We start from the raw sequence: 13406 nt of genomic DNA on the forward strand, positions 1-13406 counted from the left end.
TTCATTTGTAAAGAAATGTATGGAAACTGAGTTCAGCATTGCTCTCTTGACAGCTGAACAAGTTTCAATTAGCATCTCTTTATCTATAGTGCTGTGCTTTGTTTTATACCTATTGTGTAATTTAGGAGTTTCTTTACAGTGTCTGTAAACCATGGAGGGTACCTCCCCTCCCCCCCCCCCCCCAATTATGAACACTCTTATAGGCACATTTCTATCAAGTGCATGGTCAACTGTTCTTTTAAATCTGAGTCACAGTTCTTTTACATTCTCCTTGAGCTAAATGTTCCGAGTTTCTTACTGAGATATGACACTACTGCCTCTGTCTAGTTGGCTGAAAATACAAATCCTTTGATTTCTTGTAGTTTCCCTTTGTGCTTTTGTAATCAGTGTTGCTATAACTGCCTCAAGATGACTGATACCAGTTTTGACATGAACGTCCTCAAAGAGGTTGGATGGGACATTAAAGCCTAATCTTCCTTCACTCTTCCCAAAGGGGTCAGGTCTATTTGTTGCCATTAGATCTAATATATTTCCATCATGAGTGGGGTTCCAAACTATTTGTTGTAAGTAGTTTTCAGAGAAAGACATTATAGTGAAATATGTTGTAATTTGTGCAAAAGGTTATAATTCACTGTGAGAAAAATAAGTGTCCATTTCAGACTTTTACACTCAGGAAGAATTTCTACTTATACATGTTCAAATTCCATGATATGAATACAGATTCTATGTGTAGTAGTTACACAATTTATTCGCCTATGAATTGTTTTGGAATGTGTTTGAAACATAAAATTACAGAATTATGCAAGCAAGTTACAAAACTAATTACCCTATAACCATAACAGTATTCTAAGCACTCTTATAGATACAAACTCCACTTCTTTCTTCACAATGATTGTTTCAGTATCTGTTGCGCACTGTAAAGCAATTGAAACAAGGACAAAAAGAGCAACAGAATCTTTCCTATGTACTTTGTCTGCATATCTACTTTAATTGAAGAGGTTTGTGTGTGGAAAATGTGCCCCCCTTAATAATCAGCTTCTAAATTTTCGTTTATATTATATAAATGGGCTGACACAAAGTAACTGTAATGGGCATTACAAAGAATATGACCGGAGAAATTAATGCCTTTCTAAGAAAATTTGAGGTTTGCTCCTCCATAAATCACCAGAAAAGTTTTCTACTATACTGGATGGTTACAATTAAACTTTCCCTATTTAACACATTATAACATGGAAACTAATTACCGTATGAGTACCACAGTTGGTAGCATTAATGTCAAGGACATGGGGAATAGAAATAATGCAAAATAATTCAACTGAAACACACTTAATGTGCTGCTATGATACATCATACCATTACATACCAGTACCATTACTGCCAAAAAAGGGGCTCAATGTGGCACTCGTCAGTGTCCAGAAGAGTCTGAAAGCCAGGACTACATTCTGCACAGCATAATTAAGCATGTCCATAGGTATGCTGGCTACCTCTCTTGATATGCTGTGCTTCCGATCAGCACGTGTGTGAATGTTCCCCTGATAAACCCTGTCCTTCATGGAGCCCCACAACCTGAAATCACAGGGCGTGAGATCAGGTGATCATGCCGGCCAAGCATTTGGAAATGATTGGCTGATAATTTGTTTCCAAATGTGTCTTGGAGAAACAGGCAAACTTCATGAGCAATGTGCGGTGCATTGGGGCTTCATCTTGCAAGAAAACTGTTGTCTCTTTGTCCATTTCCTCCACCCCCTCTCTTAGGCAATATCTTTCTCCCTCTCTCGCTTTTCCACATGCCCATTACCCCTCCACACCTTCCATCTGCGTCATGTATCTCCCCCTCACTCTGTTCAGCCCTGCTTCTATCCATCTCAATTTGTCATCTGCCATGCCCTTGGCATGCTTAGCCCCTGCAATACAGGTGAGTAAAGCAGCCCAATACCCTCTTCGGCCGGCCGGAGTGGCCTTGTGGTTCTAGGCGCTACAGTCTGGAGCCGAGCGACCGCTAAGGTCGCAGGTTCGAATCCTGCCTCGGGCATGGATGTGTGTGATGTCCTTAGGTTAGTTAGGTTTAATTAGTTCTAAGTTCTAGGCGACTGATGACCTCAGAAGTTAAGTCGCATAGTGCTCAGAGCCATTTGAACCACTCCCTCAACATGCCTGTCATGCAGGGCAGGCTACACAGCAGGGCCTTGAAACTGAAGTATTTGCCCCTGTCATACAGACTACCATGCAATGCAGGCTGTTACTACTCAAAAGTAACATGCCTGTCATACAAGGCAGGCTATACACCAGGGGCTGAAAAAAACACATTTTTGTCTGTATCTCTGCTCTTATTGGAGCTAGGAGGTTATAAGCTCAACAGTGCTAATGCTTGTGAGGCCCGCTGTTCCTGTACCAAATTTGGTTGAAATCAACCCATGGGTTTGGCAGGAGATTGCAGATATACACTGTGATTAATATACACACTGACAGAAAAAAATTGCAACACCGCGAAGGAGTTACGCGACACATACGAAAGCTGGTAGATCATTTTCCTACATCTGAAAGAGGTCTATTTAAATTTTGTGGTAGCCACATAAGAGTGCCACTATGATGATGCAAATCAGGTTTGCTTTAAATACACGCTGTAACAACTGTGAGCATTAGTTACCTTTGAGACTGGATGTGGTGAGTTGATGTTAGTCAAGAATGTCTTTAAGGTGATAAAAATGCCATTATCAAAACCTCTTTGAGTTTGAATGAGCTCGTGTAATAGGGCTACGAGAAGCTGGAAGTTCTTTCTGTGATACTCCACAAAGAGTTGGCAGGAATGTAGCCACTGTATATGATTGCTGGTAGCAGTGGTCACACCGAGAGGGAAGGCTGTGGTGTTTGGTGTATGGTTCTGGCACATTGTACTGCATCTGTAACAGCAATTTTAGCAGCAGTTGGCACTGCAATGACTTAACAAATTGTTACAAATCGGTTACTTAAAGGACAGCTCTGAGCCTGTAGTTCTGTGGCATGCATTACACTGACCCAAAACCGCCACTATTTATGACTTCAGTGGTGTCAGGCGAGAGCTCGTTGGAGGGGAGGGTGGAGGTCTGTTGTGTTTTCTGATGAAAGCTGGCTCTGTCTCAACGCCAGTGATGGCTGAGTGTTGGTAAGGAGGAGGCCAGTTGGAGGACTGCAACGAACCAGTCTGTGTGCTAGGCGTACTGGACCTACACCTGGAGTTAGGGTCTGGGATATGATTTCATATGACAGCAGGAGACACACTTGTGGCTATTCCATGCACCCTGACTGCACATTTGTACGCCAATCTGGTGCCTTGACCTGTTGTGCTACCATTCATGAACAGCATTCCAGAGGGTGTTTTTCAACAGGATAACGCTCACCCACATACCGTTGTTGTAACCCAACACGCTCCAGCATCATTCACAGAATGCATTAACCATCCATATATCGGCTGAGCAAGTGCAACAGGCATGGAAATACAGCCCACAAATTGACATCTGGCACTTCATGCTTACATTCAACATTCTGGGAGTTGCACTGGTTATTAATGTACCAGCAGTACACATTGGTAATGATCTTCCTTGCCCTTACATTAAACAGTAATTTCACAATGTTAATCACTTGCATATGTTACCTAGACAAATGTACTCCCAAAATTTCATTACTTTACATTGATTATTTTTTGGTTTTGGGTTTTTTCTATCAGTGTAAAAGGAACTATAGAGGGCAGGACATATTAACTGCAGCAAAGCTGGTACACAAACACTCTGTAAGTGTTCGATAGTTCATGCAGTATGGGTTTGACAAAGGCTGTTGTGGAGCCGATTAGTGTCACATTCTGTGTGATGTGGCAATGTGTCTACAAGATATCTTTTGAGTGCTTACGATTGTGGAAGAGCCTTCGAATGGCTCAAAGCTAGTCAAACTGTCACTACTGTGGCCACAATAATGGATATGTGCAAAAGTATCATATCACGATTAAATAAGGTTGCTGAAGGTGGAAATGCTATGCGAAAGCATACCAGTGGTCGTAGATGGATCACGCCGTCGCAAGAAGATTGACATGTAGCTCTAGTGGTGAAAAGTAACAGACATCTCACTCCTAGTAACAGATGTCTCACTCCTATGCAGATCGCTGCATACCTGGCAACCATTACTGGCACACATGTCCCTGGCAGAACCATTTTGCACCAATAAAATCACACTGCTTTGTACGCTTGGAAGCATGTTAAATGCATCCCACATCAACCATGCCATCGTCAAGAAAGAGGTAGTTGGTGTAGGGAGCATGTTGGTTGGGCTCAGCAACATCAGTATAGTCGAGGCACTAGGATGTGAACAGTTGATATATACAGGGGCTGACTAACACTGGATATCACTGTGCAAGGTCCTGCTACAGCACAGCAATACTGCAGGGAGATTATTCTGGATCATATCTGTGGTGTGGTGGATCCTGAATTCCTGTTTATGGGTGAGAAAGCCCGCCCACATAGGATTGCTGTGTTGTTTGACACATTTCAAAGTGAATATATTGAACATATATAAGAGCCTGCATACTCCTGTATAAAACATGCATGTTATTTGTGTGTTATCCTGCTTTCCCATGTCGTGATATCTCTAAATATGCAAAGTGTTTCATGTTGTCCATCATTGCCTGTGACTATTCCTATCCAACAATGTCTCTGTTGCTTACCAATTGTCAACAAGTGTAGAAGTAACTTCGGGTGTGTCCCAGGGAAATGAGTTGTGTCTCTTGTTGTCATGTTTTATATTAATGACCTTGCAGACAATATTTATAGTAACCTCAGACGTATTGCAGATGATGCAGTTATTTGTAATGAAGTGCAGTCTGAAGAAGCTACATAAATATTTAGTTGGAACTCAATAAGATTTCAAAGGCGCAAAGACTGGGAACTTGCTTTAAATGTTCAGATATGTAAAATTGTGGACTTCACAGAATAAAAAAACATGCTATCCTATGAATAAAGTATCAATGTGTCACAACTGGAATCGGTCAACTCATACAAATACTTGTATGTAACACTTTGTAGGGATATGAACTGGAACGATCACATAGATTCAGTCATGGGTATAGCAGGTAGTGGACTATGGTTCATCAGTAGGATACTAGGGAAATGCAGTCGGTCTACAAAAGAGATTGCTTACAGATCTCTCATGCGTCCCATCCTAGAGTATTGCTCAAGTGTGTGGCACCTATCTGAGTAGGACTAGCGGTGGATATTGAATGTGTACAGAGAAGGGCAGCACAAATAGTCACAGGTTTGTTTGATCCATGGAAGGGTGTCATGCAGATTCTGAAGGAACTGAGCCGGCTGCCACTTGAAGATAGACATAACTTATTGAGAGGAAGCCTACTTACAAAATTTCAGAACCAGTGTTAAAAACTTAATCTAGGAATATACTACAACCCCCTATGTATTGCTCCCATAGGGAATGTGAGGACAAGATTAGATTAAGTACAGTGCACACAAAGGCGTTTAAACAGTTCTTCCTCTTGCGCTCCATATGTGAAAGGAACGGGGAGAAGCCCTAATATCTGGTACAATGGGAAGTACCCTCTGCCATACATTTCACAGTGGTTTGCAGAGAATGGATGTAGATGCAATGCACACAAATGAGCGAACAAATTGTAGTGTGTGGACCAGAAATTAGCACAGGTATTCCAAACTTGAAAGTTGGAGGTTTGACAAAAATTACTCAAATCTTTGTGTGAAAATCACATCTGCTTAGACAAACCGTTGCACATGGACTGGAAATTGCCGCATTTCTGGTTCACAAAATGAGTATGAGTTGGCTGTTTGTTCAGTTTAGTCATGTGCACAATCCATTGAAGTTGGTATAAACACTCTGGGTACACGGCTTTTCCTCCTTTCGCATCTGCAATGTTTGCCATGACTGTCTCAATACAGGATCACGCTCTGCTTGTAAAGCTGTATTACAAGAATGATGACTATGCACATGTCACTCTGCAGAAGTTACAGGCACTGAAGAGTTTGAAAAAAGGCGTCGGTCCAATGACTGCCATGGGTTTGGAGAAAATGATTCAGAAATTTGAAAAGACGGGTTCTTTTGGTGTGCAACCCTGTAAAGGGAGGAAAAAAATTGATGTCAGTGGAAGCAGTGGCCACAGCAATGCAGGAGGAGATGAGTGGTGGTGTGCAAACGTCTAGTGCACGGAGAATTGCCCGAACATTGGATATACCCGTGAGCACGGTGCGTAAAATCCTACCCTTCTTTGCTTTCCATTCAAAATTACTTGTGTGCACAAGTTGCTTCCTGCTGACCTCTCAAGAAGAGAGACCTTTGCTTTAGAATTTCTTGCTCACATGGAAGTGGACAGTGATTGGCCGTGGAAGATTTTGTGGGCAGACGAAGCCCACTTCCATCTGACAGGATACGTCAATATACAGAATTGTCAGATATGAGCAATGAAAAATCCACACGCAGATCAGGTCATTGTGTGGTTCTGGTTTACAGCATCATTTATCATAGGGCCATATTTTTTTGAAGAGACAGGTGCTTCTGGTCCTGTTACCTGTACTGTCACTGGTAAGCACTAACAGTGTCTTTTGTGCAACCACGTCATTCCAGCTCTCCAACAGTGTGTATGTGTGGATGGGATCATTTTTATGCTAGATGGCACACCTCTGCACATTGCAAATCCAGTTAAGCGTCATTTCAGAAATGCTAGAATTATCAGCCGCCATTTCCCTACAGCCTGGCCGACCCAATCACCTGATTGTAATCCGTGTGATCTCTGGCTGTGGGGCTATCTGAAAGATGTTGTGTTCCGTGTTCCGATTGCAAACTTAGCTGCATTGAAGGCATGCATGGCACAATACATTCTGAACGTGACCCGGGAAACATTTCGATCAGTTGTGGAACATGCTGTTTCTCGATTTCAACTTGTTTCAGAAAATGGTGGACAGCATATTGAACGTTTTTTGCACCAGCCACACTGAAATTAATAATCCAATTTGATTTTGATTGATGCTTTTTATGCGGTTTTTGGCCTCAGGACAATTAAAAACCAGTTTTTCCCATCTAATGTGATATGATCTTGCTGTGGTGGATGGGCTTACATAACTAACAGTATCGCATCCATATACCCATGCACACTGAGTAGTACAGTTTGTGTAATGTCAAACGTACGCCATAGACATTGTTGTATGATTGATTTGTCATTTGTAGTCGACCACTATTAAATTATGATATGTAAAGCACCATCTATCGTTGCATTTTGTAACTCTTTATTTTTCTTCTTCCATACATTTTCCCTCTTTTCCGATAATATTCCATTACAATTTGATGTCATTCTGACCAGTGGTGTTATTTCTGCAGCGGTTTGAAAGTTTAACTTTAATTATAATCACCCTGTATATTGAGAGACCGATGTCAGAATACCCAGACTAATAAACAGGGGTCGACAAGAGGTCTGCGAACTTACTTCACTTAATGCCTGAACCTCCCATTTCTAGGCTAAAAATATCCTTTGAGAATGGGAAGAGTCATCCCAAAATTCAATACCATGTGTCACAAGTGAATGAAAATGAGCAAGATAGGCTACTTTTCATGTCGAACTGTCACTTACTTCAGATACTGTTCGAACAGTAAAAATGGCAGCCTTAAGTCTTTGAACAAGATCCTGAATGTGGGCTTTCCACAAGAATTTACTATCTATTTGAACACCTAGAAATTTGAACTGTTCAGTTTTACTGATCATATGCCTATTCTGTGAAATTAAAATGTAGGGTTTTGCTGAATTGTCTGTTAGAAACTGTAAAAACTGAGCCTTACTATGATTTAGCATTAGTTTATTTTCTACAAGCCCTGAACTTATGTCGTTAACTGCACTGTTTGAAACAGTGTGAATGTTGCACTCAACATTCTTTACTACCAAGCTAGTGTCATCAGCAAACAGAAATATTTTGGGATCACCTGTAATACTAGAGGGCAGATCATTTATATAAATAAGTAACAGAGTGACCCCCAGCACTGATCCCTGGGGCACCGCCCATTTGACTGTGCCCCACTCAAACTCCACATCATAGCCATTCTCAACACTGTGGATAATGACCTTTTGCTGTCTCTTGTTAAAGTAAGAGATGAACCAACTGTGAGCTGTTTCCCATATTCCATAAGGGTCCATCTTATGGAGAAATATTTTGTGATCAACACAAACAAATACTTAGTTAAATCAAAAAAGATGCCTAGCATTAGAAAACCTTTCTTTAATCCATCCAGTACCTCACACAGAAAAGGGTATATAGCATTTTCAGTTGTTAAACCACTTGTAAAGCCGAGCTGTGCATTTGATAGCAAAGTATGTGCAATAAAATGATCAATTATCCTTACATACACAGCTCTTTCAATAACTTTAGCAAACACTGATGGCCCAGAAATAGGTCTGAAATTGTCTGCATTCTCCCTTTTTATGAAGTGGCTTTACTAATGAATACTTTAATTGTTCAGGAAACTGCCTGTTCTTAAAGGGAAAATTACAAATATGGCTAAGTACAGGGCCAACATGTGCAGCACAGTACTTTAATATTCTACTAGGCACTCCATCATATCCATACCGTATCCTTCAGTGGGTTAATTATTGACTCAGTCTCAGAAAGGCATTTTCCAAGAGATTTATATGATTCCCTGTAGAAGCTAAGTTTCGTTTAATTCACCAGCAATGCTCAGAAAGCGATTGTTAAATACTGTATATATATCTGACTTGCCGGCCGGTGTGGCCGAGCGGTTCTAGGCGCTACAGTCTGGAACCGCGCGACTGCTACGGTCGCAGGTTCGAATCCTGCCTCGGGCATGGATGTGTGTTATGTCCTTAAGTTAGTTAGGTTTAAGTAGTTCTAAGTTCTAGGGGACTGATGACCTCCGAAGTTAAGTCCCATAGTGCTCAGAGCCATTTTCAGCCATATCTGACTTACCAGTAACAGGAATATTTTTACTATGAACTGACTTTATATTGTTGACCTTGTGCTGTTAACGAGACACTTCCCTCGTGACTGACCACACAGTTTTAATTGTATCATGTTAATTAGCTATTGTATTTGTGTACCACATACTCTTTGCCTTCCTCATAACATTTTTAGCCCCTTATAATATTGTTTGTAATGGGCTACTGTAGCTTGATTGTGAACTACTTCTAACATTTTGATATAATTCTCACTTTGTTCTATGTTATATCCTTATCCCACTAGTCAGCTACCCAGGCTACCTTTTACTGCTCGTACCCCATTTAGAATGTTGTAATGGAAAACAACTCTCAAAGAGCATGAGAAATGTGTCAAGGAAAGCATTGTATTTGTCATTTATGTTATTGGCACTATAAATATCCTCCCTGTCTTGTTCCTTAACGAGGTTTAAAAAATGCTCAATTGGCATTGGATTAGCTTTTCTACATAGTTTGTAATTATGTATAACATCTGTTTGAGTACAAAGACCTTTCAGTGTTAAAATTTGTGCATCATGGTCTGAAAGGCCACTCACCTTTTTACTAACAGAATGCCCAGCTAGTAATGGAGAATGAATAAAAATATTGTCTGTGGCTGTGCTATTGTTCCCTGCTCCCTGGTTGGAAAAAACACAATCTGCATCAGATCATACGAATTTAGGAGATCTTCCAACATCCTTTTTCTTGCACGTGAAGTCACCACATATAACTAATTTCTGGTACTTCCTATCAAATGAACCAAGAAACCTCTGTAGCTTGAGCAGAAAGGCTCTGAAGTCATAGTTAGGGGATCTATAAACAACAATAATTGGAAGATTAGTTTCACTAAATTCATCTGCCCCTGCACAACATTCAAATACTTCTCCAGTGCAATTCGGTGATACATCTATGGACTCAAATGGAATACTGTTCTTTGCATACGTGGCCACTCCCCCACTCCACAAAGAAGTCCTTGAAAAACAACCCGCTAATATGTATCCTGGTAAAGGAAGCCTCTGAACTGTCAAATTATTTAAGTGGTGCTCCAATATACCAATAATGTCAGAGTCGAAATCTATAAGCAGTTCACTAACTTTATCTCTAATACCTCTTACATTTTGATGAAATATGCTAATTCCTTCTCTACTTGGATACCTGACCACCTCTGAAGGTGATTCCTTAGTTAGAAGGACTTCTTTAAGCAGGTATACCTATAAGCTGACCTCAGTCTTAAAAAGGTGCAGCTCTAACACCAACTACTACAGGAATTTTCCCATGAGTGATCTCATCACTGCTCACTACACTGTCACCCATAAGCTTTGCCAGTCTGTTCTTCCCATATCTATTGAGGTACAGGTCATGCCTAGTGAAACCAAAGCTACTGATAGATTTTCCTGGTGTTTTGGCAGATATCTGCAATTTTATTTTTTCAGTGTGTAGCTGGAGTCAGCCCAAACAAATGCTGCTTATCACGTGTTTCATGCAATGCCCAGCAACGATGAAAAGTGTCAATTTGTTTACTGTTACAAACAAAATTACTATTAATGTGAAATTTTACATGCCCATTTGACAGAGCTGTCCCAAATTACACTGCATCCACAGTGGCACTGATAACAGTTGCCAGAACCATCCGATAATGTTGACCAACAGCGTGGTCACAGTATGTCCAGTCCCCTTCATCAGTTTGTGGCAGGGTCAAGGAGATTAGGTTAGGTCAGGATCTATTCTATGTACAGTATTAATTAGGTTATTTTAACCCAGGGTGGGATGGGTACTATGTCATCTCTGTGCTTGGATACGAGTGCTGCAGTCTGGCTTTTGGTATTAAAAAGTATTAAATAGACATCAAATGCATCTGATTGAGCTATATCTGTCTGGAAAATAACATGGCAGGTACTGTACACTTGATCCTCAGTTATCGGAATAACCAGATAGGTTTTTTGAATATATGAGATTGAGGGCGGAACAATCTGTTACATACTTGAGATGATTGATTATGATCATGAAAATCAAAATTACAAACATTCTGTTTTGCTGTATTTATTTGAAGTTGTGCAGAAATATGTCAATTAACCTTCAATGACTACCTTTCAGGATCATGTGAAAGACAAACATAAAGCTTAGAATAAGGTACACTGAACACCTAAAGCAATGAAAAGTGAAAACATAAAACACCACATTTACTAACCACTTCATATAACAGTCACCATCCAACTTCCATAGAAATGTGAGGAAGCAGTAGTAAAAGTTTGTAGGCAGCTACTACGCACCTACCACAACCCAAAAAAGACCCGTTACAGTAACTATAAGCATAAGATATGCCACCATTCTGAATTGAACAGATTATTTTTTGAGGTTATAATTTTAAGCCTAAAATTTCCAATAAAAATTTTGCTTACTTTTGGTTTCCAATAAACCTGCAATTTCAGTCTATAGATTCCAAACTATATCCTGATTATGAAATTTTTCATCCTCAGGATGCCACAAACTCTATCTTCCTCGGAATAAATTTATTAGCTTCTCACAGTCCATAATTCATTAGTAATAACGTCAGTCGATTTGACCAAAGCAAGCAAACTGATTTGAGAACAAAGGAATTACAAACATTAACTGACAGGTGGTGTTGATTTATGTCAGTGGGGCAAGTCACAAATTTGCGGCAACTCGCCGATTCCCATAAGCATTTGAGCTTAATGTAGATTCATACCAAAGGGATCATTGGTCGTCATTGCTTTAATTATACAGGGTGAACATTAATAAGACCAACAAACTGAAGGGATGGATTCCTGACTGGAAATGGAGGAAAAATGTCCCATGAACATGTGTTTGGGAACACGTCATTGCCACAGTAGATGATTCTGACAAATGGAAGTTCCTCTGACCACTTGGCGTGTGTTCCTTGTGTGTTGCTGGCTGTGTGGCTGATGCAGCATACTGTAAGCAGCAGAATGGCTGAGAGGCAGAATCCAGTTCTCCAAATGTGGTGTCAGTGCATCTTCCTAGTGAGCAGAAGCCCCACATTCAAGTCCAGGTCTTGCACAAATTTTCAACTTGACCCATTGATATACAAGCCAATGATAACTTTTCGTAAATTATGCCCACTAGCAGCTAGTATCCTTAATTTAATTGTGTCTTGATTCATAGTGGCTGCAGTATCAAAATTGTGTATGTTGTTTAAGACATGTCCAAAAGAACAGACACCACATGTATATAATTAAGACGATGATGGCCAATTATCCCTTCAGAGCAGGTGCACACCAGGCTCGAACTCTTATGGGAAGTGCTGAAATGCCATGAGTAATGAGAATAATGAGCAAGGGCATTACATCAGTAGTGTGTGGTATAAATTGAGAATTTGGGTCTGACAGGAGGTGTGCTAGGGTAGTCTGTGCAGCTGTGGTGACCACTCTGTCCAGATGGCATAGTTGTTAGCGCATTTGCCTAATGAGCAGAAGACCCGGGTTCAAATCCCTGTTCAGCACAAATTTTCAAACTGGTTCAAATGGCTCTAAGCACTATGGGACCTAACATCTGAGGTCATCAGTCCCCTAGACTTAGAACTACTTAAACCTAACTAACTTAAGGACATCACACACACATCCATACCCGAGGCAGGATTCGAACCTGCGACCGTAGCAGCAGCGCAGTTCTGGACTGAAGCGCCTAGAACCGCTCGGCCACAACGGCCGGCCACAAATTTTGAACTTGCTTCATTGATATACATCAGTGCCAACTAGCAGCTAATGCCTTTAATTCCTTTGTGTCTTGATTCATAGTGGCTGCAGAATAGAAATGGTGTCAGTTCTTTCAGACACATATAAACTGATTTGAATTTCACTGATTGTTGTTCGAAGTCTCCACACTTCGATGATGAGATCAGTTACTATGTTATCGTGCATGTAGTGGCGTACTGATTTGAAAAGGTCAGCCGTCGTCAGCTGACGTCGATTGTCGGCGGAATCCACTGATATCGGTGCCACTGTGACCGCAGCCGATATTCTTTTTACCGATATGTATTGACATGGACAGTAAAACACGAGGAATGACGAGTACTCTGCAGCAATGGCCCGCACTGACTGGTACCGCCGTGCAGAAGCACGCTGCACAGTCGCTGCTGGAACGCTGATTATTTATCATGTATTACTGTTCCTGTTAATAAATATCAATGAAACTAATATCGCACTACACAAATCTCGAAGCGTTCTGTGGAATAGGCGCGTAAAATTCCGATTTAAAAACAATTTTGTTTGAAACGGAAAACAAACTGACGTATTCCGTCGACGCTGGGAATCGTATGACAGACGTGATGAACAGGATTTGTTTGGGCTGACGCCAGATACAAATTGTAATAAAGAAATTGCAAATATCTGCCAAAACACGAGAGAAAATGCGCCTGACGACCCGTAGGAGAGGCACCCAGTATAAGTCAAGTTTTTGGTATACGTAA

The sequence above is a fragment of the Schistocerca serialis genome, chromosome 3 (assembly GCF_023864345.2).
Source record: "Schistocerca serialis cubense isolate TAMUIC-IGC-003099 chromosome 3, iqSchSeri2.2, whole genome shotgun sequence".
NCBI lineage: Eukaryota > Metazoa > Arthropoda > Insecta > Orthoptera > Acrididae > Schistocerca > Schistocerca serialis.